Source organism: Sorex fumeus, unplaced genomic scaffold (genome assembly GCF_029834395.1).
Source record: "Sorex fumeus unplaced genomic scaffold, SorFum_2.1 ptg000037l, whole genome shotgun sequence".
NCBI classification, from domain to species: domain Eukaryota; kingdom Metazoa; phylum Chordata; class Mammalia; order Eulipotyphla; family Soricidae; genus Sorex; species Sorex fumeus.
In genome coordinates, this window is record NW_026606094.1 from 67588514 (window position 1) to 67615053 (window position 26540).

General features: G+C 39.5%; 1 non-coding gene across 1 annotated transcript; it reads left to right on the plus strand.

The window, feature by feature from the left end:
- Positions 1-20961: 20961 nt before the first annotated feature.
- On the plus strand, positions 20962-21068 carry LOC130027956 (U6 spliceosomal RNA). The gene has a single exon (XR_008793140.1). It is a non-coding gene; the product is annotated as a U6 spliceosomal RNA (small nuclear RNA).
- Positions 21069-26540: the final 5472 nt, after the last annotated feature.

Below are 26540 nucleotides of genomic sequence, written 5' to 3' on the forward strand. Positions count from 1 at the left end.
CCCAAACCCCATTCCAACCCTTCCCCTGCCTGTGTGGCAGACAGTTTCCCTAATACTCTCTCTCTACTTTGGATACATTCAATATTTCAACACCAGTCTCACCACCACTCAAACCTGTCAAAAAGGCAATGCTAAAGGATTGTTTTTTTGTATTGCTTATTATAGAATATATTTTCCAGGAAATTCTGCATCATTCTCTTCCAGGAGCTTTAGTTTATAGTCTCTGGGTCTTGGATGTTGATGAGATTACATGGCGACATGGCGGTGGGGCGGGGGGTAGTGAGGGGAGGCGAGGGCAGTAAATTTGTGGGTGTGACTCCCAAGCTTCTGGAAAACTGGGGACCTGGAGGAAAGAGGCCCAGTCCCAATCCAAGAGGGTTTAGAGGTCTCCATCAAGGGTTTCCACATACCTGGATTTTCCTGAATGTCCGCTCTTTGCTGAGGTTCATCCTGTTTTGGGTGAAGCTCGTCTGATCATGTGCAGAGTGGCCTTGGGCATGGCAGTGATTGTATTCTGGAGGATCTCAGCTGCTGGGGTTCTGCTTGGGGAAGGGAGGGAAACTCAACCCTCCCCCCCTCTGAAGTGCCCCTGTGAAGACAGCGTGGAATGGGGTTAGGACATTTGGTGATGAGTGCCAACTCTTCTTGTTTTGCAAATGACCCTTTCATCCCATAAAATACTTAACATGATACATATTTAGAAATATTCTAATCTTTGATGAATTCATTTTGTTTCAGAATAAATAGCCCAATGGTATTATAATTCACATGGACTTTGTTCAGTTATCATCTATGATACTGTGATATAGGCTAAGTTGAAATCTCCTTTTTTGGGTGGGGAAGGGAGTACATCCCTATAATGCTCAGGACTTCCACCTGGCTCTGTGCCAAGGTATGATTCCAGATGATTCTCAGTAGACCATATGCAATGCTGGGGATCAAACTGGGATCATCTGTTTTCAAGGCAAATACCTTAACTCCGGTACTATCTCACTAGCCTGGAATTTCCTTTTGCTTAGAGTACTAGAGAGCAAGCACTATGTTAAAACATCTAGATTATGGGGTATGGTGCCACCAGCAGGTCAATCTGTACCTGTGAGGCGAGTACATCAGCAACCTGATGGCACCGTCAGACTTTCAGATACCCTAAAATTGCTTTTTTGCCTTTGGCCAGACCCCAAAAACTTGGGGCAAAGTTTACCAAGAAAGTAAATGGCCAAAAGTTAGGTATGTGGGAGACACACTCACAAACCACTTCCGGCTCAGCTATATAATTGGAGGCATACCTCTCTGGTTCCTGACCAAACTGCTTAAGGGCCATGATCCCAGAGACTCAGAAACAAATCTCAGAACTCAAAGGCTTTTGGCAGAAATGCCTCCTGTTCCTTCAGTAGGTTACTGGGGCTGGGCCACTCGAAATGGGAATAGGTTTTGTGCCTTGGCTTGTTCCCCCTGACGGTCCGGTGACTGCCATCCTCCAGAGGCAACAGGACATCAGGTTTGGGCCTGCAGTGATGAGACACACAGGGCCTCACTGGATAGGGGGTGGAACCGGCCTTTTCCTCCCCATCCCAACAAGACCACGAGTCACTGCCTACAAACGGCCTCTCTGGCTCCCGATCAAGCAGATTAATGGCCATGATCCCAGAGACTTGGAAACAAATCTCAAAACCCAGCGGCTTTTGGCAGAAATGCATCTGGACCGCATACAAGGTGGCCGCCACCTCAGAGCTTATTGGAAAGCCAGGTATGAACCAGTGGTGACGGGGAAACTGCAGTTTCATGGGAAGGGGGGCCAGTACCGGCTCATCCTTCATGCCCTACCAAGGTCATGAGTTGCCCCCCACGAGTGGCTGTCCGGCACAATCATGGCTTCAGAGGAAAAAGGACTTAGTCCAGAGCATGACAGCTTGCGGCAGAAAAGTGAATGGACCAAGCGTTAAACTACGACTCCATGCCTCCCCAGGAGGGAAAGGGTGTTGCTCCCTTCTGCCTCCCCCCCACCTGGCAGCAAGGTGGCCACCACCTCAGAGCTTATTGGAAAGCCAGGTATGAGCCAGTGGTGACGGGACAACTGCAGTCTCATGGGAAGGGGGGCGGTACCGGCTTGTCCTTCACGCCCTACCGAGGTCACAAGTTGCCCCCCACGAGTGCCTCTCCGGCACAGCCATAACACCAGACGCACAGAAATCAATCTCGTAATTATCTGGCTCTTTGCAGAAATCCAAAATCATTATATGACATTATATGATTCTCATACCAGCTCTAGAAAACAAAGTATTTCACAATGCCTTTTCAGCAATTCTGATTGTTGGGGGGCGGGGGAATTGTAAACAATAAGGGTGCATCTTTTGTTGAAATAATGAATGTAATCAATGTAGAGAAGACTTAAGTAGAAATCATCTGCCTCACAGGCATTGGGAGGGGTGGGAGGGGGGTATATTGGGGTTCTTGGTGGTGAAAAATGAGTACTGGTGAAGGGAAAGGTGTTTGATCATTGTATGACCGAGACTTAAACCTGAAAGCTTTGTAACTTTTCCCACAGTGATTCAATAAATAAATATAAGAAGAAAAAATAAATAAATAAAATTATGAAAAAAAAGTAAGGTGGAGTTCATGCCCAATTCAATCAGCTAATCAGTGGCTGAATAAATAGCAGTACTCCTACATAAAACAAAAAAAAAAGTCTAGATTTAATCTGAACTCTTATAACTAGCTGTATGATGGGAGAAGTAAAATGTGATATGTTTTTTCTGGGGTTAATGGGGTTAATAAGTGGGTTAATGTTAAATCGTTAGACTGGTTTTTGACACATAATGAGTGCTCAAAAATGTTATGTACTACTGTTTATAAACACATTAAATGGAAAGAAATTAATACGACAAACACATTCAAATGTAATTTTTACTAAGAGAGTTTAACTAAACGAACAAACTATTTGATCAAAATTGTAATACATTGATTTTCTTAGCATGACCAATAACCATTCACCAATTAAGTCAAGTAAATAATACAACTATTTTATCCTAAACAGTATTTTTATGCAATATCAACTCTCTGCTTTTCCTCTAGGGAAACACCCTTACCCTCTCCATGGAGTTAGTGCACCTCTCTGTGCCTACAACCACACTTTCCCCATGCCGATCTTCCATCATAGTTGGAAGCATATAACCAAAAAGGTCACTGGAGTCTTCCTTGAGATATGGTTTATGAATGTCAGGAAAGAAAAGTTCCTGTCCCCCTAGAATTAAGAACTGCAAGAACAACACAAGCTATATATTAGGTGGTTACCTTGGACACCTTTGAAAATGAGAAGAAAATAAGAAATTGTTTCCAGAGCTCAGAATGATGAGAGAGAAAATTTTTACAATGCTTTATGAGGTCTGGATCATGATATAACCAGAGACAACTCAAGCTCTAGACTTCCCGCATCTGTGAACCAATAAAAATGCTATTTGCTGAAGCTAATTTTTGTTATCTATCATCTATACTCAGAGGAGTCCTGACTGAAAAACTTTTAACTGTGAATCATGTGTTCATTAAAACAGGCTCAACTAAAAGAGAAAAACTAAGTTTCAGTAAGTCAGAAATACTAGAAACTAACAAAAGTTCATTTTCAATTCATAATTTGAATTACGAATTTGTATTAAGGAAGCTTTGGTTAAATAAATTGTTTAATATCTTTATTTTAGGCAGTTCTAGGTGGTTTTAAATGCAAAGTTAACATTTAAAAAATATAGTAGTACAAAAGGGCTGAAGCAATAGCACAGTGGGTAGGGCATTTGCCTTGCATGCAGCTGACACAACCAACCCGAGTTCAATTCCTCTGCCCCTCTCCGAGAGCCCGGCAAGCTAACAAGAGTATCTCGCCCACACGGCAAAGCCTGGCAAGCTACCCGTGACATATTCGATATGCCAAACACAGTAACAAGTCTCACAGTGTTACTGAGCCTGCTCCAGCAAATAGATGAACAACGGGAGGACAGTGACAGTAGTTCAAAGGGCTGGAGCAATAGCACAGTGGGTAGGGCGTTTGCCTTGCACACGGCCGACACGGCCGACCTGAGTTCGATTCCTCCACCCCTCTCGGAGAGTGCGGCAAACTACCGAGAGCATCTCACCCACATGGCAAAGCCTGGCAAGCTACCCATGATGTATTCGATATGCCAAATACAGTAACAAGTCTCACAATGTTACTGGGCTTGCTCGAGCAAATCGATGAAAAACGGGAGGACAGTGACAGTGACAGTAGTACAAAATGAAAGTAGCATATACTGTCAATTTTCTATAAAAAAATAAATTAACATATATACTTAGATATACACAGAGAGGTAGATTAAATATAGATAAATAGGTACAGTCATATATACATGAATATAGTGATAGAGTCCATTATTCTATTGAGTCTGTACTATGTACCATGTACTATTCCAGTATGTAGTTATTTCACTGAGTCCTTACACAAACTTCTCCTGGACATAAGCACTGGTACTCCCGCATTACATACATGAGAAGAGACACTTAAGAATCTATGTTATTTGCCCAAGGATACCGAGGTATTAGGTGACTGGGCCTTTATTTAAACTCTAGTTCTTCTACTTCCAGTAACAATAATGTGATGATTATTACATCATTCTGGCAACCTCAGAAACAAATGACATTGTCACCTCTGTTTTTTGGGTGGCAGGAACAAACCAGAGTGCAGTTACCTAAGTGTGCCTCCAGGTACACTTGTGAGAAGCGTCACCACATTGCTCACATGCACAAAGTGAAATCTTTCTTTGCCCCTCAATGATCTGCGGACTTGCTCTAAAAATGCTAAAGATCCCTGAAATAGAACAGCCATGCTATTTAAGTAGAAAATACGCAATTCAAAATAAGCATGTTAATTAGATTAATTTTTTGAAGGAGTTTGCCACAGCCAGCACTACTCCTGGCTCTGTGCTCAGGAGTAACTCCTGAATGTTAGGGGATCATGCAGTGCCAGGATCAAACTAGGGTCAATCGCATTCAAGGCAAGTGCCTTAACCTCTGTATTATCTCCATGGCCCAAAGTATGATACTTTTAAAAAATATTGTAATATCATCAGGAAAATTGTAACACTGGATATTTGAAGACATTAAGAAGATTGTGCCTGTGTTTAAAAGAAGATTCTCTGGGATGGGGCAGAGAGATAATTTAAGGATTAAGGCTTTTGCCTTGCACAGAAGTGACCCTGACTCAATCCCTAGCACTGCCCTATAGTTTCTTGAGAAGCAACAGGAAATGATCCTTAAGCACAAGACTGGCAGCAAACCCTAAGCACCACTAGTTGGGATCCCAAAACCCAAATTTAAATTTTTTATTTCAAAAAAACTTACTGTGAAAAACAGTCTGTTTTTTAGCAAGTTATTTGTTTACTGGTGAAATGATTCAGTGACTGATTTGTGTTGAAATAATCTGGCAGTAGCCATATAACCATCATGATTGAAGATATGTGATAAAATATGGGTTTCTCAGATACTATACTCTCAACTTTTATATGTGTTTGAAACTCTCCCTAATAAGAAACAAAGGAGTGAGAAAGATATATGAACATAAGAAATGATATCTTTAAAAACATCACTTGCCTGTTGGGGGGGTCGCGCATGGGACCCCAACATGGGTTAAGATGAGAGCATAGACTGCTTCATTACAACCTGGTAATATCCTTGCCTTTTTTTCCCATTATGTAAATCCATCTTGAGAAAAATTAGGGTTAAATTTTTAAATAATTCTTCAAACACTGAGAACCTGGGTTAGTCAGTCCCTCCTCACTCCATAGCAGATATCATTCAGGAGTCTTGTCCTGATCTCTCAAGAAGCCAGAATGGGGGCTGGAGCGATAGCACAGCGGGTAGGGTGTTTGCCTTGCATGCAGCCGACTGGGGTTCGATTCCCAGCAACCCATATGGTCCCCTGAGCACCGCCAGGAGTAATTTCTGAGTGCATGAGCCAGGAGGAATCCCTGTGCATCCATGGATGTGACCCAAAAAGCAAAAAGAGAAGAAGAGGAAGAGGAAGAAGGAGGAGGAGGATGAGGAGGAGGAGGAGGAGGAGGAGGAGGAGGAGGAGGAAAGTTGCCTCTTGCTTTGCCTATAAGCTCTTCTCAGTTTAAAACATCTCACAAATACCCTCAGTATTTGTCCTCCACCATTTGAAGCCAACCTGGACACACTATGAGAAAACATGAGGTTCCAAGAACCCCCCTTAGGCGTGCAGAGTGAGATCACACTCCTGACTTGCTCCTGCACCAGCCTGACTCAATACTTCCATTTCCCTTGGTATCCCTACTGAGCCAAAACTACCAACTCTCCCTCAGTCACTGGCAATAACATTTCCCTACGATGTGTTTTACTGCAAATCTCAGAGAGTGATGAGTGCTAACAGATCCCAGGCCTTTGCAAAAAGAAAACATTAGAATTATATTTGGGTCCACTTCTATGTGTGAGGGGCTTTTTCACATTTAGACAGAAGTTGAAGTGCCAGTCATGTCTTTCCTGGCTGACATATAGTTCTCCAGGGATATATAACTGCATCAACATAAACAAGGTAATGTGCAGGGCATAATAGAGCTATAAACTAGTTCACACTCCTTTTGTGAGAAAACTGCTCTGGTTTGGTGGGCAGACCCTGCACCTACTGCAGACTACAGTTCTTCCTTGCTTTGGTCTTAGTCCAGTGCTAAGCAACTCAGTCAGCCCCATACTGAGTCTCAAAAGGAGGCTCATTCTTCAAGTCTTAGACCTGGGAACTGAACAGGAGAAAATAGCATGTGCCAAGAAGTTTTCTCCTCATTTCTACCTAAAACAATAAGTGCTGTGAATCAGGTCTTACAGATGAGAACACTGAGGCACAGAAAGGTTTATCTCTTGCCACACAGCTCTAAAGCACAAGACTCTATTTTAAGTCTTCCTGAATCACAACTTTTGTTCTTTCCCAATTTCAATGCTTCCCAATCCAATGTCTAAGATCATTAACCTCTTTCCAATACCAGACTCAGAACAACAATTTGAATTTGTTACACATCCCCCTTTAGAAATGTGTTTGGGAGTATATTAGAACTCACACTTACAATACTATCAGATCCCATTTCCAAAGTCAGAAATTGCTGAAAAGGCAAATTCCAGGTACCAGGTACTTACTATGTAACTTTCAGCATTTTTATGTTATAACTATTCACATTCCAATTTCTCAGTCTTCACACAGACCTTAGCAAGTACTTACTATGTGCTCATAGCCTGGGAAAGTGGTCATTTTTATGGCCTGATTTAAAAAAGAATGATCAATCCAAATAATTTTTTAATTCAACCAAAAATAAATTATATAATTGTCAGTATGATTTGTTGCTCAAAAATGGCACTAAAGTCTCACTATAGGCTCTGGTTCATCTTGAGATTGCCTAGTATATTGAGGTCTTCCTAAAACTGATAGTCATTTTCAGCTGAAGTTCTAACCCATGACTCTAAGAACCAGGCTCATAACAATACAGAGCAACCCTAACATGATCTCACCACAGCCAGAACAGCACCAGCTATGACAAGTCTCCCCCAGTAACTAATGTGCAGATAAAAGATTTATTAAGACATAGACAATTTGAGACAACATGACTAACTTGCCTGACATCATTGGTCTATTTAGAATACTCTACCTAACATCTGGAGAATATATATTTCTTTCTAAATGTATATAAAACATTTCAAAATAGAGCATTAGTTATAATATAAAGTGAATCTCAACAAATTTCAAAAAATTGAAATCACCATATTTTCTTGTTATCAACAGAATTGAAACTAAATCCAGAAAGATATACAGAAAGCAAACAAATATTTAAAAATTAAGTAACACTTTTTTTCATTTTTTTAGTGAATCACCTTGAGATACAGATACAGACTTATAAACTTTCGTGATTATGCTTCAGTCATACAACGATCAAGTATCCATCCCTCCGCCAGAGCCCATTCTTCACCACCAATGCTCCCAGTAACACTATTTTGGTGTGTGCCACATCCAACAGTGCTTAGTCCTTAGAGACTGTGCAGTGCCAGTGACTAAACCAAGGGCTTCAGCATTCAAAGCATGCACCAACCTATTTCCAACCTATTTCCCTGGCCCTGAACAATGCTTTTTCAGATTTCTGTTTCTGTGTGGTTTGGTTTTTACGCAAGTATTTTAATTATGTAATTTTTTTGTTTTGTTTTGTGGGAACACACTATAGTGCTCATTGACTATTCCTGCGTTAGTGCTCAGGGTAGGTCCTGGCAGTGCTTAGATCCCCACACCTGGCTGTGCTTGGGGATCTCTCGTTGAGGTACAGAGGGGTCCCATATCTAGTGCCAGGGATCAAACCAGTTTGATCACATCCAAAGCAAATGCCTTATCCACTGTACTATCTCTCCAACCCCATGAGTAACATTTTTAAAAATAACCTGGAGGTTACAGAAGTGAAAGTGAGAATTTGGAAATTCTACTTCTTTTGGAGGAAGGGGAGGGGGACTTGGGGTCATACCTGGCAGTACTCAGGGGTTCCTCCTGGCTCTGCACTCAGGAATTACTCATGGTGGTGCTCAGGGACAATTTGGGATGTGAGGCATCAAACCCAGGTCAATCAACGACATGCAAGGCAAACTGCATACCCACTGTACTATTCACCTGACCCTTATATTTCTTCAGTGGAAAACACAACATACCAAAAATTGTAGAATGCAGGTAAAACATAATTTATTTAAAATAATATTTATAAAATATAAAAAGCATATACTAAAATAAAAATAGCTGATAATATTTAATTTAATAAATGAATTGAACATATTTTAGAAAGAAAGAAACAAAAGCAAAAGATGTGTTTTTATCTCAAGAAGCCTGAGGTGGGGAAGCATCAAATGAGGACCCGGAAATATAGGAGAAAAACTCTGATAAAGGTAATTATATACATGATGGCATGCAAACTAAGCACACATTGAGAAAAGCCAACAAACCCAAAAACTGGTCATTCCAAATAAAATTTTGAGTAGTATAATTCACAAATATCCAACAAAACTGATTTTGAAAAAGAAAAAAGACCTAAGTAATCAATTCCATGGATTAAAAAGAAATCATCACTATGAACCTTACAAATATCTGAAGAAAAAGATGTTGGAGTTGGAGTGATAGTTCAGCAAGTATGCATTTTCTTTGCATGCAGTTGACCAGGGTTCAATCCCCAGAACACCATGTAATCCACCCCTCCATAAAAAATCTAAAGAGATGATAAGAGTATGTTATAAAATGTAAGATGATGAACTTGAAAAATAATAGCTAATCTAGGTGGCTGGAGCAACAGTATAGCAGGTAGAGCATTTGCCTTGCATGCTGCTAACCTGGATTCAATCCTCCTGAGCAATATTGGATGCAGCCCAAAAACAGAAAACAAAAAGAAGAAAGAAAGAAAGAAAGAAAGAAAGAAAGAAAGAAAGAAAGAAAGAAAGGTAACAGAAAATCTGAATACTCATATTTATTGAAAAATAAATCTATAAGCTTTTCGCAGAGAAAATCACATACACAAGTATTTTAATTATGTAATTTTTTGTTTTGTTTTGTGGGAACACACTATAGTGCTCATTGACTATTCCTGCGTTAGTGCTCAGGGTAGTTCCTGGCAGTGCTTAGAAGACCATTAGGTGCCAAAAATTGAACTCAGGCCACCTATATGAAAAGAATGCACTCCAGCTGGATGTTTATCTCTGCTGCAGTCCCAATTATAAATACTTGTACAAACCTTCTCAGTGAACATGAAAAGAAGAAACACTCCTCCCAATAGTTTTATAAAGACCATGATGTCAGAACCTGATTTTCTTATAGAAAATTTCGCCTCAAGCACTGCCAGGTGTAGCCCAAATCCCACTCCCAAAATTACAGCTGCAGTGCCCAGAAAAGAAGAGGCTTAGAGTAACCATGTTGCAAATATATGGCCATGAGTTCAAGTCCTGTGGATCCTACGCTCTAAGAGTGATCCTGACGGTTCTGCTGTTTAAGCCTGGCAGCTCTGCTATTTACCTGCCAGTAGATAAGTGGGGTGGGAGGATCCTAAATGAGTCTTAGTCCAGGAAGGCAAAATTGGGTTAATATTTAAAAAGTTATTGGCCACAATAGAATAAAGGCGAAGATATATTTTCATCTCAAATGTGTTCATAGACATGATGCTTTTCGAAGGGTAGGGGCCACACCTGGCAGTGTTTGGGGGCAGGTGTCTCAACAAGAGGTACTCAGGGAATCATCTGATGCTAGAACCAAAGATCAAAGTTGCCAGAAATTGACTGGGTTTACTCACATGCCATACAAGCACTTTAAGTCAAAGAGCTAACAGAGGCAGTCCTTAAGCTGGAAAAAAAATTTACAAAGAGATATCTACAAAACAGTTCTAGCAATAAAAAAGTCAATAAAATATGCTTTTTTATCAAAATTATTGTGGATTACCTCATATTAAAATTAATTTATCAAGTGAAATCTTTTCACCTGAAATGTACACTTTTTTTGTGAACACTGATTATATTCAGTTCTGGTTCTCCACTTGACTTTCTGTTGTGAAGCTTCTGTTTCACTTTATCAGAGACCAGTCATATGATTTTATGGATCCAAATCTCAAGGAATTCCCTTAAGCAATAAAACACTCTTAAAATAACTGTTGGATTTCTCAGTGGAAGTTACATTATTTGTTCTTTTTTATTATTTGTTCTTTAAAGATGAATGTGTCTCAAAATAGCAACTTTTATTGTTTTGTTTTGCTTTGGAGCCACACCTGGCAGTTCTCAAGGCTTACTCCTAGTTCTGTGCTCAGGATCACTCCTGGAGGTGCGCAGGAGACCCAAGGGTGCCAACGATCAAGCCCAAGTCAGCTCTGTGCATGGTAAGTGCCCTACCCGCTGTTATATCTTTCCACCCCCCAAAAGGTTACCTTTCTTAAAGATTGGGAGGTATAGGCATGATTGTGTATGTCCTGTGAGTGCATGTACACAATTTCATACAATCCTGAATTTGTTACTAAAAAGAATATGAAATTTTCAGGACCAGCACTGAAATATGAGATCCACAATTCCAGTCTGTTATCACTGTGAATGGCCTCCAGACCCTCCAAGCACCACTGGGAGGTCTGCCCCCACCACAATATCCACACATACACAAAGGACATTGAAATGATATATTTCACCTCTCTTAAGAGTATAATGATTATAGCAGGAATATAACAACATCAATTTTATTTTTAAAACAAGAAACAAATTTTAAAAGTAAAAAAACACATTTCTTAGTCACATATTTTATATACAACTCAACATTTGGAAACAGATACTTTTTACCAATGAAATGATTAGGAGACAAAGTCAGTAGTGTTTTATTGTGGGTGTAAAAACTCAACCAAAAATAGCTCAAGCGAAATAAAGGGAGGTAAGGTTCTTAGAGCCAGAGGCCTCAGCAATCAGAGCTGGTCTGAGCATTATTGCAAAAGGAAACTGGGAACCATCATTCTTCCTGTTCATCTCATCTCTCAGCGACTGTATGCTACTAGTACTATTCTCTCATAGACAAGAAATGTTCTACGGCTCAAAACATGGTCAGACTGTTCTGACTTGGCCTTTCCTTTATAGGCCTGAGAAGAAAGGCATCCTCACTATGAGAAGCCTCCTCCAGCACCCTGAAGAAGGCCTCTGATTCTCCTGGCTGGTGCCCAGTGACCATCCTGTCCCAGTCATTTTGGCTTATAGATCAGCCATGGGGCAGACAAAAGCAAGAGGTGAATTCTGGGCCACAAAATGGCACTATGACCTAATTTATCTTTATCACTCCCCCTTACTTACTTCTCCAGACATCCCAGGCCTTCTTTGTGATGTCATCTTCTTAGATTTTTTTATGTGTTAAAGTTCATTTTTCAACTTTGCCTCTGAAACCTTTCGGAGTCTGTCAGCATCCTCCGCGAATTCCCACTCTGATCTCTACCAGCACACACAGGAATGCCCAGAACAACTGAAAAGACAGGAGAAAAGACCAACCAAAATGTTTTGAATTTTGGAAATGAGGAGGTTACAGGCACCTCAGATTTCTTACATTTTGATTTACTTTACCTCCACGTTCTTGTCACCAGGCAAAGCTATCATGCGTTGTTTAGGTATACATAATTTGGAGAATAAAGATCCACCAGAACTATAAATGCTGTCTTCTTGAGATATTGTGGCTTCTGAGAGGCAGGAGTGAAAGATTCTATCTTCACATAACTGGCTGGATTATTTTGAGTAATATGCTTAATCCTACCAGGTCAATTTGTTTATCTATAATAAGGCAGGGATCAACAAACTATAACCAACAAGCCAAATTCAAGTCACTGCCTATTTTTATAAATATAGCTTTATTGGAACTCAACCCTATCCCTTTAAGTAATTTTCTACATATGTCAAGTGGTTGCAGCAGTATCTGTACTGTCTGCAAAGTCTGCAAAGTCTGAGTAGGTTCAATGTCGTTCTTTCAAGAGTATTCCTGATTGTGATCTAAATATGTCTCTAAAAACTTAGTCGCTACATAATCATTTCCCCCTTAAAACACTTTCAGTAATTTTTTTCCTCAGAGAGGAAAACAATAACCAATCTCAAAATTTTTTTCCTCAGAGAGTGGCTTTATTAACATCATTGTGAGATATAACAGTTATCCCAAATTGACTCTTATCTATCTAAGATTTTTTAAGAATTTTTTATTGAATCAGTGATATAGAGAAAGCTATTCATTCAATACATATTTTTTATCTATCCAAATAGTCACCATATCTCTAATTTTCTTTACTGTAATTATTCTAGTTCATCTTAATTCTATAAACCTAAGTCTGAAAAGATAGAAAAGTTACCAACCAACTGTATTTAGTCAAAATAAGTAGCCAACCACATTACACAGATTTTCCCTGAGCGATTGCAACTATGACATTGAATATCTACACATTGTCTCAGATTTAGTTCTTTCTTGTCATATAAATATTAAAGTAAGGCTTACAACTAGGTGATTCTATTGAACTTAAAATAAAGTTAAAATTTGAATATCAAGGATTCCAGGAGTATGGCAATCGCTAGTGAAAAGAAAGGGAATAAGGTTGTCTATTTGTCTGTTTGCCTGTCAAAATAAACTAGTGTTGAAAGCCATTTGAATTTATAATGGCTATATATAGCAAGAGAAAACATAAAAATGTACTAAGACACTCAGCCCCATCTTTTCGTTTTCTTCTTAGTGCATAAAAAATTTATAAATTATCATGTGTCCAGCAAAACTCGATGGTTTCACCATTTTTTACATAACAGTGAGATAGAGGGAGAAAAATCGTACAGGAATGATCAAGAGACCCCTTGTGCATTTGTGTGTGTGTGTACATGTGTGCACACTGGGGGGAAAAAAAGAATCCGAAAGCAATAACCAATCCCAAAATGCCAGGAAGTAGCGTTATAAATTTAACACAAACAGCTCCCTCTTCAAATTCCCAGTCCGTTTATCAAATTTTAAAAACAAAATGACAAGTTAAGATTATTAGTCAAAATATATAAATAAATCACCTTACATATGCTATTTCCAAGGTCTGTGAATGATTTCACAGTGGTTAGTTGTAGTAAGTGAATACACAGACAACCTGGGCTGGGAGCGGAACTGAGCCAGGTAGAGCTGGAGGACTGCCAACCCTCAGACAGTGCCATTGGCTCTGAGGGCAGACAGCAGGGGCTGCACACAGAGGCTTTTCAGAAGTCACTGGGTGAGGTTTCTCTCACAAGGCAGCCCTGATATCTTTCCCATTGCTTGTCTCCCAATCCCACAAGCAATCCTGGTGTTTATAGAGAGAGGGTTTTCCCCCCATCTCCAAAAAAGCGAGGATTAAGTCAACTAATCATAAATTCCTCCTGAAAGAAACCAACTCATGGAAAAACTTCTTTAAAAATATTGTTTGTCAGATTGCTTTTGGTTTCAACAAAATGCCAAGATGAGGAGGAGTGAAAAGTCATAAATTACTAGTGAAACCAGAGGCCTCACAGAGGAGGAGGAATGCTTAGAGTTCTGTGTTCAAGATGAATGAATTGCTGGAAAATTTTCTGGCTTAAAAAAAAAATCAGTCCTGTTTTCTTCTAGTTTATATCCACACAACATATAATGTTAATAACCCTCAGGTAGCTGACAGATGCCAAGTGTAAATGATTTTTTAAAAAAACTTTTCATTAAAAATTGAAAACAGGAAAATGTGTTCTTTGAGGGTCCAGGATGGAGCTGGGCTTTAGACCACACACCTTCTCCTATATGATCCTCAGTCCTTCACCTCCTAACAAAAAGTTTTTTGAGCAGATTCTGCTCCACTGGCCCAGGGCCAAGTCTGCCATGCAGGGACCTTCCCTGGCCTGCAAGCATCATTTTGTCACCGCTGTTAATGGTATTATTGGTGTTGGAACAGAGCCAGACGTCTTCCTTTTCAAACCAATTTACCCAATAGCATGGATTATTGAGTTAGTTAATGTGTCATTTCTCCAAAAACCCAATCTTTAAATCCTTCCTATGCATGTTGCAGAGTGTTCGAAGGCACTATGGTGATCCTATCCCACTCTCCACTGATTCATTTCAGAGTCCACCGAACTCATGGAGTGAGAACGTGGCCTTCCAGCAAAACCACAAAAGCATTTCTAATACACAGTCCCAAATCGAAATTTCTTGGCTCAAGCATGCATGAACACATGAAAAGCAGATGTTCTCCAGCCCAGCAATGCCACATCATGCCTAAAAATCATCTGGGCCTTCAGGATAGGAAACCCTCCTGTGAAGAACCCAGAAGCAAGTCTCCCCTGCGTTTTCAGTTTCTGTCCTTCGAGCATAGAGACTGGAATTGAAACTTCAATGCTTTACTTTTTTTCTCTCTCTTTTTCTTTTTCTGTTTTTTTTTTTTTAATTTTAGGCCACACCTGGCCATGCTCAGATCTTACTCCTGGCTCTGTGCTCAGAGATCTAGAAATACTCAAAATACTCCTATGCTTTCTAACCATTAGTTGAAGAAAAGTTTGAATAGGAATCCTCTGCTTTCACATAGTGAGGACAAAAAAAAAAAAAGCTATGCCCAGACTTCGGTGAACAGGCTGTCTTCTGGTAATGTTGTTTTCCAAGAGTCTGGTAAGTAATAGGGCACCTACTCCCTGAAGTGTAACAATTTTGACTTCAACAATTTTGACTCAGGCAAAATTCTGAGTCAACTGTCATGTCCTAGGCCAAGTGGGACAATACAGAATCAAGATGTGGTCGCTCTGAAATCTTTACGCTCTCACTAAGTCAGGATGGGCTATCTCCCCCCATCTCCCTGTGCTTCTGGGAGCCTGGTCGTCACACCCATAAGCTACCTCTGGTGCCATATAAGCTCATAAACCAGCCATGATCCAGAGACTTGTAAATATATCTCAAAAGATATCAACAAGCTGAAGAGATGTCTCCAAACCCAAAAATCACCATCCAGTTAAAAATTTAACTCTAGCTATATCACCCCATTCAAAATTTTAGAATTTCCAAAGAGCACAGCTGTGAATCTCAAACTCTGAACCACCGATATACTAAGTGTAGTACACCACATTGGATGGGATGTAAAGTAGAAGGTAACCAATCTCAATTAAGAAAAGAAAAGAAAATATTAACACATGAAGCTTAACCTGTACCAACATGTTAGTAATCTCTTGTACAAGGGCTTAATGGCTCCAGAGTGAGATACAACAATCTTCACATACTTTCTTCTAAGGAATTTTTTCAATCACTTACAGTGAATTATTCATAATAAGCAATATTAAATAAATTATATAGGGCCTGCTATTGGGGCAGGTTTGAGTAGTGGCTGGGAAAATCATAAATAACGGTGGTGGGAAGGTGATGGGATTTGTGTTGGAATATTGATTGTAATAAATCATCATGAACAACTTTTAAAAAAATTATTTTATAAAGATGTGGTCACTTATTGTGGAAGTAATTTTAGGGTCTTCTCATACAATATTTGAACATATATATGAACCATGCATAGCTATTAAAACAAACAAAACAGGTCTATTGTACTCTTCACAAATTATCAGGTTAAAGGGACCAGGAAAATAGTGAAGAAGGGACATTTCTGAACACAGAGACAGGACTATTCCCTAAGCAAGACCAGGTGAGGCCCAGCATCTCAAAGCCCCCACCAATGATCAGGTTGCAGGGCATAGAGGATGATCCAGTGGCCAAAACCAAAATATACCTACCTGTTTTTCGAATGTGAGGCCACAGATTTTATCCCTGGTGTGCCGTCCACTTGTAATCTACTGTTTGGAATCCCCAAAAACCTGAGTGTGCAGTCTCCATAGTCAGGATATACAAGTGAATTGTTTGCGCATCCAGGACAGATATGTAACCCCCAGTAACCATGTGTGTGAGAACAGCAATACCAGGGAGCATCACCACTGAATGTGTGAGTCCCACAACTAAGCATGCGTATGACCCCCCATTCACACACCATTTATTAAGCAGTAACAACAACAATGAAAGGAAAGGAAGTCAATATCAGTTTGCATAAATCTATGAAACAGACAACATCCTGATCCAATATTTTGATTAAAAACAATCCCTATTAAAGCAAGAAAAAAGGAGGAAAGAAAGACAAAAAACTCTCTCTAATAGAAAATAAGTTTCAGATACCCCAAAATTGCTACTGTGCCTTTGGCCAGACCCCAAAAACTTGGGGCAAAGTTTACCAAGAAAGTAAATGGCCAAAAGTTAGGTTTGTGGGAGACACAACCACAAACCACCTCCAACTCAGCTAAATAATTGGATGCATGGCCTCTCTGATTCCTGATCAAGCTGCTTAATGGCCATGATCACAGAGACTCAGAAATGAATCTCAGAACCCAAAGGCTTTTGGCAGAGATGCATCCTGTTCCTGCAGTAGGTTACTGGGGCTGGGCCACTCCAGGTGAGAAAAGGTTTTGTGCCTTGGCCTGTTCCCCTTGGCGGCCCAGTGACCACCATCCTCTAGAGGACACTGGACAGTTACGTTTGGGCCTGCAGTGACAAGACACGCAGGACCTCACCAGATGGAGGTGGAACCGGCCCTTTCCTCCCCACCCCAGCAAGACCCCGAGTCGCTGCCTACAAATGGTTCCTGATCAAGCTAATTAATGGCCCTGATCCCAGAGACTCAGAAACAAATCTCAAAACCCAGTGGCTTTTGGCAGAAATGCATCTGGACCACATATTAGGTGGCCGCCTCCTCAAAACTTATTGGAAAGCCAGGTATGAGCCAGGGGTGACGGGGTAACTGCAGTCTCATGGGAAGGGAGGTGGTACCAGCTCGCCCTTCATGCCCTACCGAGGTCACAAGTTGCCCCCCACAGACGCCTCTCCAGAACGGCCATGGCTCCAGAGACAAAAGGACTTAATCCAGAGCCTGGCAGCTTGCTGCAGACAAGTGAATGGACCATGCGCTAAACTACAGTGCCATGCCTCCCCAGGAGGGAAAGGGTGTTCCTCCCTTCTGCCTTTTTCCCGCCCGGCAGCAAGGTGGCCGCCGCCTCAGAGCTTATAGGAAAGCCAGGTATGAGCTAGTGGTGACGGGGCAACTGCAGTCTCATGGGAAGGATGATGGTACCGGCTCGTCCTTCACGCCCTACTGAGGTCACGAGTTGCCCCCCATGAGTGGCTCTCTGTCACAGCCATAATATAATACCATATGCACAGAAACCAATCTCGTAATTATCTGGCTCTTTGCAGAAATCCAAAATTGCAAGGCCGCAATTGCAGCCACACGAGATTATATGATTCTCATACCCAGCTATAGAAAACAAAGTATTTCACAATGCCTTTTCAGCAATTCTGATTGTTGGGGGGGAAATTCTAAACAATAATGGTGCATCTTTTGTCGAAATAATGAATATAATAAATGTAGAGAAGAGTGAAGTGGAAATCATCTGCCTCACAGGCATTGAGAGGGGTGGGAAGGGGGTATATTGGGGTTCTTGATGGTGAAAAATGAGTACTGGTGAAGGGAGAGGTGTTTGATCATTGTATGACCGAGACTTAAACCTGAAAGCTTAATAACTTTTCCCACAGCGATTCAATAAATAAGTATAAGAAGAAAAAATAAATAAATAAATAAATAAATAAAATTAGGGAAAAAAAAGTAAGGTGGAGTTCATGCCCAATTCAATCAGCTAATCAGTGGCTGAATAAATAGCATTACTCCTACATTAAAAAAAAAGAAAATAAGGGGATAACTTACTAACTTGAAAAACTGAGTCTTCCTTAAGATAATATTTTATTTTTTATTAAAGTAACAACATTGGTTTATAAGAGTGTAATGCTTATGTTTCAAACACCACCACAGTGTTTTTATCTTTTGCCAAAGTTCATTAGACCATTTCACACCACTCCCCGCTACTCCCCCCACCAACAACAAACTTTATTACTTTGATTCTGTGGTTAGAGTCCAAAAATTTGATTTCCATTGAGTATTGTCTCTTCTCTTGTTTTGTTTCTTTATATAACACAAATAAGTAAGATCATTTTGTGTTTTTCTTTCTCTTCCTGACTTATTTCACTTAGCACGACCTCTTCGAGTTCTATCAAGTTAGTGTAAAAGACAAGGTTCAACTTTTCTTGTGGCAAAGAAGTATTCCATTGTGTTCATATGGCACATCTTCCTTATCTGCTCATCTGTCATTGGTATGGGATTGTCCAGAACTTGACTACTATAAATAGCACTTCAGTGAGCAGAAGTACACAGAACTTTTAAAATAACTTAATTAAATTTAAAATAAGTGAATTAAAATAACTTTTAAAATAACTTTTAAAACTTTTTTTAAATAAGTGAATTTTGTTGTTATTCTTTGCTTAGATATCAAAGAGTGGAACTGCTGGATCAAATAGTGGTTCCATTGATTGATTTATATTTTGAGGAACTTCCATACTGATTTTTATAGAAGCTAGGTCAATTAACATTTCCACGAACAGTGATAAAAGTTCTTTTTGCTCCACATGCTTGCCAGCATTTGTTGTTTCTAGCCTTTTTAGTGTAAGCATCTCTCACAGATGAGACACAATATCTCATTTTCAGTTTGGTTTGAGGTACCCTGATTAGTGATAATGATTGGGGCTTTGTTTTTCTTTACTTATTGATCTTTGCAAAAATCTCTGTATAGTTCTTGTCTCTCTTTTTTTGTTTGTTGGTTTGGTTTGGTATGGGGATCTACACCCAGTTATGCTCAGGGCTTACTTCTGGGTCTGTGGTTAGGGGTCACACTTCTGGAGATGCTCAGAGGACCAGACGTGGTGCCAGGGATCAAACCCAGTTCAGCAGTATACAAGGCAAGTGCCCTACCTGCTGTAATATTGCTCCAGTTCCTTTGCCACCATTTATGACGGGGTTTCCCTTAAGATGATTTTTTACAGCAATATTCCCCCCATAACTTTATAGTTATTCAGTTTATATGCATCTTTGCAGAAACTCATTTAATTATAAAATGTACCTGATTCTTGTACTTTATAGAGACTTCCATAAAATCAGAGATTTATTAATAATTTTTAAAGCTAGATAATGGATATATAGGGGTTCATACCGTATGTTTTTCCCTTTCGCTTTGGTTTGAAATTTTGCATATTTTTTTCTTTTTAATATTTGTCATTTAAAAAAAACTAAAAGTTCTGGTTCTCTCTTTTAAAAAAGTTTAGTCCTTCCTCTTCTAGCATTTAAGAAGAGAGCTCTGAGTAAAGAACATATTCAGGTCAGTAGGGAAAAGCAGAATGGGGACACAGAAAACCTAGTTTTAAATTTATCAAAAATAATTAATGATGTGAAAAATGAACACTCTTTAAGAAGATTTAAGAGTGTTGGAATTTGGGGCTGGAGTGATAGCACAGCGGGTAGGGCATTTGCCTTGCACGTGGCTGACCCAGGTTCAATTCCCAGCATCCCATATGGTCCCCCAAGCACTGCCAGGAGTAATTCCTGAGTGTAGAGCCAGGAATAACCCCTGTGCATCGCCAGGTGTGACCCAAAAAGCCAAAAAAAAAAGAGTGTGAAATTTGTTCCTATACATAGAGATGTTATTTGACATAGGAAGAACCTCTCTGAGAATTCTATACCTTAAGAGCTTCCTTCTCTCTACCTTTCCTCTGGGCCCCAGCACTTGATACTCAAATCATGGCACCAGTGCTGTGCCCTTCTTTTCATAATTCTTCTCAGTCATGATAGACAGAAATTCCTTCTCTTCCTTTAGTCTATTAAACTGTTTATAGGAAGATTGTAGCTTGCACACAGATGGCTCTTGCAAAGCAACCATACTTTGTATTATTACCCTATGCAAGAGTATCTCTTATTCTTGGGTTATTCATGAACACAACCATGACTTTTTAAATATTTTTCTACTCCTGTATTATTTCCTTTTACTTAACAATTCATCATTTATGTATCTATCATTATATGAATTAATTAGATGAAATTATTACCAGTATGTCCTGAGACTCCTCTTATTTTAAAAGGTTACTATATTGCCCTCTTTATTCACCCAAACTATCAATAGGCATGTTTTCCTCAAGTTCAGTATTATTCCTTTAGAGGCTATATATTCATTTTCATATTTGCAAATCAAACCAACCTCTTATTTTCCAGATGACTCATACAAAGGTTTCCCTCTAGAAGATAGCATACCCATGCACAGCCAGTTTCTGTTGTCAAATAATAAACATGCACCCAAACAAGTAAGTCAAATGTTCTTATGATGTAATACAAGTTGGCAACATTAATTTCTAGCTTGAAACTTAAGGCACAAGGTGATTTTTAATAGTCACAATTTTTTAATATTTCTAATTCTAGCATTATTAAACAATGTAGTTTTATAAGTATTATCACAAGGCCAAGATTGTATTGAAAATTAAAATTTAATGTAAAAAACAGAACTTTTGTGCTCGCTTCAGCAGCACATATACTAAAATTGGAATGATACAGAGAAGATTAGCATGGCCCCTGCGCAAGGATGACATGCAAATTCGTGAAGCATTCCATATTTTTTAAGTCCACAACTGTAACCTCATGGTGTCTCACTAATAAAAATTTTTAAAAAATAGAACTTTCTCCACCAAGCTATCGCAAATGAAAACAGATCTATGGGCAGTTGCACTTGTGTAGGTATTACCAAATTTGTAGTAGAAAAAAATGTTTTATGGGTAAATTCTTGGTTTAGGTACTTACTCGTGAATATACATGAGCTATAAGTACATGTGATAAGGGTCAATTAAGCTGTGTTGAAGATCAAAGTGGAGCGGATTAGTAATGTTCGGAGACCTCCATCTGGATCCTCTGACAGCTCCTTTGACCACTTCTGACACCACAGAAGTCTTGTGGATAAACTGGTTGAAACTAGAGGGGAACTGGTAATGTCAGAAAGCACACAGTATCTGACCATGTTTCTACTTCACTGTAATGTGACTATAGAGAAATCATCATCATCTCCCTCCCACAATTCACTTGACTTTCTGACAGTTCCAAATACACATACTTACTATAAAATGGTCCAGCCGAGCCGGGTTCGATTCCTCCGCCCCTCTTGGAGAGCCCGGCAAGCTACTGAGAGTATCTCGCCCACACAGCAAAGCCTGGCAAGCTACCCGTGACGTATTCAATATGCCAAACTCAGTAACAACAAGTCTCATGATGGAGATGTTACTGGGCCTGCTCGAGCAAATTGATGAACAACAGGAGGACGGTGCTACAGAGCTACTATAAAATGGTAGACGGCCCCAATACCTAGAAGTCTTCAACAAAGTTGCTGACTTTTCTTGGAAAAGCTCTTCTTTCTCATGAGTATCAATTCCATCATTTAGAATCGCACTTTAAATCACCCAGATCCCATTCCCTTTGAGCGACTCTTCAAGTTTTTCCACATTCATCCTTCCGGAGAGCTTTACTAAATCTTCAGCAAAGTTTTCTTTTGTTTTACTGTGTATCTTCTCTTTAAATTATTCTCTGTGATGAAGGAAAAGGTCTGGACCCTAAAGAGAGATTAGGTTTGTTTTCCTTTCTTTCAAGGAGCATAGCATGCCTTTAGCCTGAGGACTACAGGTCCCAAAATCCAGGCAGCAAGGATTAGTTCCCATGCCTTATGAATCAAGGGAAACACAGTACAATTTTATGGTGGCCTTAGTGGGCTGGAAGGACTTCAAAGTCTGCACCAGGCAGGAGCACAGCAGACTTTCCCAATGCTGACCTCCCCAAGCATCATTTTTTTGTGTCAAAAAGCATAGAAAAGGAAAATGCAGGTCATTGTCTATATACAAACAAGGCAGTTAAATGTGTACCATATTTTTCCACATCAAGGGGAATCAGGTCCCCTAGAGCTATTGTGACCTAAAGTGGAAGGAGAAGAGGAATGAGGAGAAGAGGAAATATCACAAAACTATATAAGGTCCTGGTGCCAAGTTGCTGGAGTATTGTAAGTCCATAAAGACCTGTTTCAAAAGCAAAAATTCACAAATATAAAGCATAATAGCTCTTACAGCCACAAAAGCTCCCTTTCTTATAGTCTTGCCATTTTATAAAATCCTCCAGGGTCCCTGGTGAGAGGTAGCCCTGTTTAAAAAATGTCTCTAATATTAATGGTCTACTTTTATGCTCAAAAAAAATCATTAGTTGGCCACCAAAGATGATTTTTTGGAAAATATCCTTTGTTTTAAGAACTTTGACTTGTATTAAAGTGGTTATGGAGAAGAAAGGGAGAGTTCCAGAATATGGCACACAAAATAACCACGACATACAGAAATACCCAAGATAGTCTATATATTATGACTTTCTTGGAAGGAGGTTGTTGTCTGACAAGAGTTGCTTAATTTGGGAGATATTAGTATTTCTAATTTATTACCATCAGGACACTCTAACAGGAGAATAAGTGCAAGGATTTGTCTTCTTTCCTAACTAATTCCCCATATTATATTTACAAACCAGACATATTCATTCTGTGCAGAGCAGCGCCAAATTTCTGCCAACACAGTGCAAATTGATGCAACAATGCTGGCTACAACTTGGGCACATTGGAATAATACACTGGAAAACTGGTGGAATATATTTTCAAATTTTTCTTTAAACTTGACAGTGGGTAGATATGGAAATGTTAAGATGGAAAGATATTATGGAAACACTTCAGGAAAGTCTTACCTAGCAGTGCTTGCAGAAAGCATGACTAAATCAAAAACAATAAGCCTGCCACAGAAGCCCACAAAATCCAGAACTGTCACGCTGATGAGATTGGAAGGAGCTGAAGCAACTCTCATAGCCTTCCTCCAGCCTCTAGCAGGATGTCTGACAAATCTGTACCATTGGTTTTTTAAACACCATTTATTACTCACTATGGAACACTAGGTAGGTTAGTTTGTTGACTTGATCTGGGTCACCTCTTACTATATAATCCGAATGTAACATCAGTTTTAGGTGTACTACACATAATTATTTGTTTTGTGTTTATGTTGCTATGATCACCTCAGAAAATTTAATACATCATCGGACCAGGATGTGGCTCATAGTCTTTGCTTGTATGTGTAAACACCTGTATTCAACCCCTTGTATTCTGAAAAAAAAAACTATTATAATAGTTACAAAATTGATTTATTGCTAATAATAATTTTTTAAAGATTTTTCTATCAGCAACTTTTAGTTTTGTAACAGAGAGAGAAAGAGAGAGGAGAGAGAATGTGTGTGTGTGAGAGAGGGAGAGAGAGAGAGAGAGAGAGAGAAAAGAAATGTGTCTGAGCTGGAGGTGGGGGTGGCAGGAAGGAAATTGGGTAATTGGTAGTGGGAAGTGTACACTGGTGAAGGAATGGGTGTTGGAACCCAATTATGAACTTCGTAACTGTGTATCTCACAGTGACTAAAAAAATCTCCAAAAGGTGGACATTTTTCCTGAACTCTTGCTTTTGTTCTGGAATATATTCTCCTGTGAGCAAACAATCCCCGTGTCCTCCAAGCACCAGCACCCTTCTCTGGGAGCCCAGGAGCAGTATTACATTACCAGGCATTCTCATTCTCAGAGGTGCCTTCCTGGAATGAGGTGTAAATGAATGCCAGCCTGACCACTCTTGGTCATTAAAGACCAGATGGTAATTTTTGCAGGAGAAGCAACTGAAACCTACTGGCCTGGCCTCAAGCCAACCTGGATAATTGCCTCCTGCCTACACAATATCCCCTTCTCATTTCAGACACAGAAATGATTTTCACTTCATCCTCTGAAAACTAGCTAGACAGAGCTGAGCTGGTTTTTCACTATTGTATGGATGTCATGTAGTGCAACAGAATTAGTCTGAGGGATCTATAAATTATCTTGAGAAAGAGGGGTGTCCAATATAAATTTAAGTGCTTTAATAATATATTTGGAAAAATGAGATAGTCATCTTAGATTAAAAAGCTTTATCTATTTAACCTTAGATTAAAAGGCATTGCATTTTTTAATTTTTAAGCTACAAGAGTGATCAAAAGTCTATTTCACCTTAAAGTAAACTTTAATTTGGATATGAATTATTTTTATTAAGATTGTCCATCCCTCTTCCTTTCCCCTCTCGCCTCTCCCCACCCCCACTGTACACACACACACACACACACACACACACACACACACACACACCAAACAAGACAGGTCTTGGAGTGTGTCTGTGTTTGACATTGAAAATATATACAAAGACATCATGAAAAGGTTTTTTGCTTGAATTCTGTTGCTTATTATTGTGAGGATATATTATGGCATAGAAAGAACTTCAAATACATGAATACTACGTAACTGCCTGCATTTGAAGACCTGATCGGCAGGATAGATGGACCTGACCAATCTAACCATAAAAAACACTCCAAGATCAAAAGCAACCTGAGTTGACTGATTGGCACAAAGATATAAGAGAGACTAAGCACAAGAAATAAGAGCGAAGCTACTGATGGGAACCCCATCCCATCCCAAGTAGACCTTCGGGTCCTGACCCTTTTTTAAAGATTATTTAGAGTATTCTGGATTCACTTGAAGGGGAAGAAAAGACTCTAAAATAGTTTGTAGTTAAGACTGATGTGCCACTCTGGGGAAAACCTGCTCAAAATTCTCTTCACCTTCTTCTGTTGTATTCTCAGCCAAAGGTATGGTTTATATGAAATGGGCAGAATACTTTGTCTGCCCAGAAAAATGTCATCAAGCCTCAAAAGGGCACTGTCTAGCTTAGTCCAGGACAGTAGGAGAATCCTGATTTACCCACAAATCTATTTTCTTCATCCATGACTTTGGCTCAGACCTGGCTCAGAGAAGCTATGGTCTTATGTTAAACTAATACTTAGTAATAAAGTTTCCTGGGAAAGCAAGACTGCCAAAGTTTAAGTGGTAGGTTTTTATGACCAGGATTATGGTCCATTAAGGGACAAGGATGAAAACACCAGTTCATTTCATTTGATCTCTTGTCTAGGCAAAATCACTACTCGATTTCCAATTAAAGTTCCACAAGAAAAATGCTGATTTTTCTCCTCCAGAGACAACCTTCTTGGCACTTTCCCAAAAATCCACCATGGTTTGAAGCTCATGCTCCTGATATTAAGATTCTTTGGCATTGTTTTTTCCAAGTGTAAAATTATCTATAATAAATGCAGTTCCCAACTAAATTTTTTGGGGGGGTTGTTTGTTTTTTTGTGGAGGCGTTGGGGATTTTTTGCAGGTGGGAAGAAAGAAGCTGGAATATGTCTAGATTGAATGTGTTGGAGCCACAGTATGTCAAAGCATCATGGGGAATAATGATTCTTCATACTGATTGTCCTCTGAACTTTGTGCTACTTGAAAGCAACATGGACAACTGATGATCACAATGAGGTCTCTGATAATCATGAAATATGACATAACTTCTACTTTTAACTTTTCCTATAATTTAGTGAATGGGCCCAATTTAACCTGACTTCTCATTATTACCTTACTAAAATCCAATGATGACTGCTATGCATGGCACAGAAAAGTTCCCTTTCTTTTAGATTTAATATAGTCAATTTTGAGAGAAGTGTATATAGACTCCTTCAGGGTGATCCAGACTCACTGTACATTGATGAGGAGAAAATGAGGACTTTTTAAATAGACCACATGGGCCGGAGAGACACTGGTAGGACATTTGTGTTGCTACCAGACCCAGAGTTTGAATCCCATACTCCATGAGTCCCACCAGGAGTGATTCTTGAGTGTAGAATCAGGAATAAGCCCTGAGCACCACTGGGTGTGGCCCAAAAACAAAATAAATAAATCACATGGAGAAGATTTGGGCCTTCCCTCCCTATCAGTGGGAGTCAAAGTGAATAAACTTATCTTTTCCCATTTTAAATAGGAAGTAGTTTTATATCATGCATCAAAATAATTTTTGATTGAACCATAGAGATCTCATATCTACATCAGGATTCTTTCCAAGTAAAATGAAAAAGAAACAGTGAATTATTTTTATAAAAAAATACATTGAATAAGCATATCAAGAAATAACTCTTAAAGGT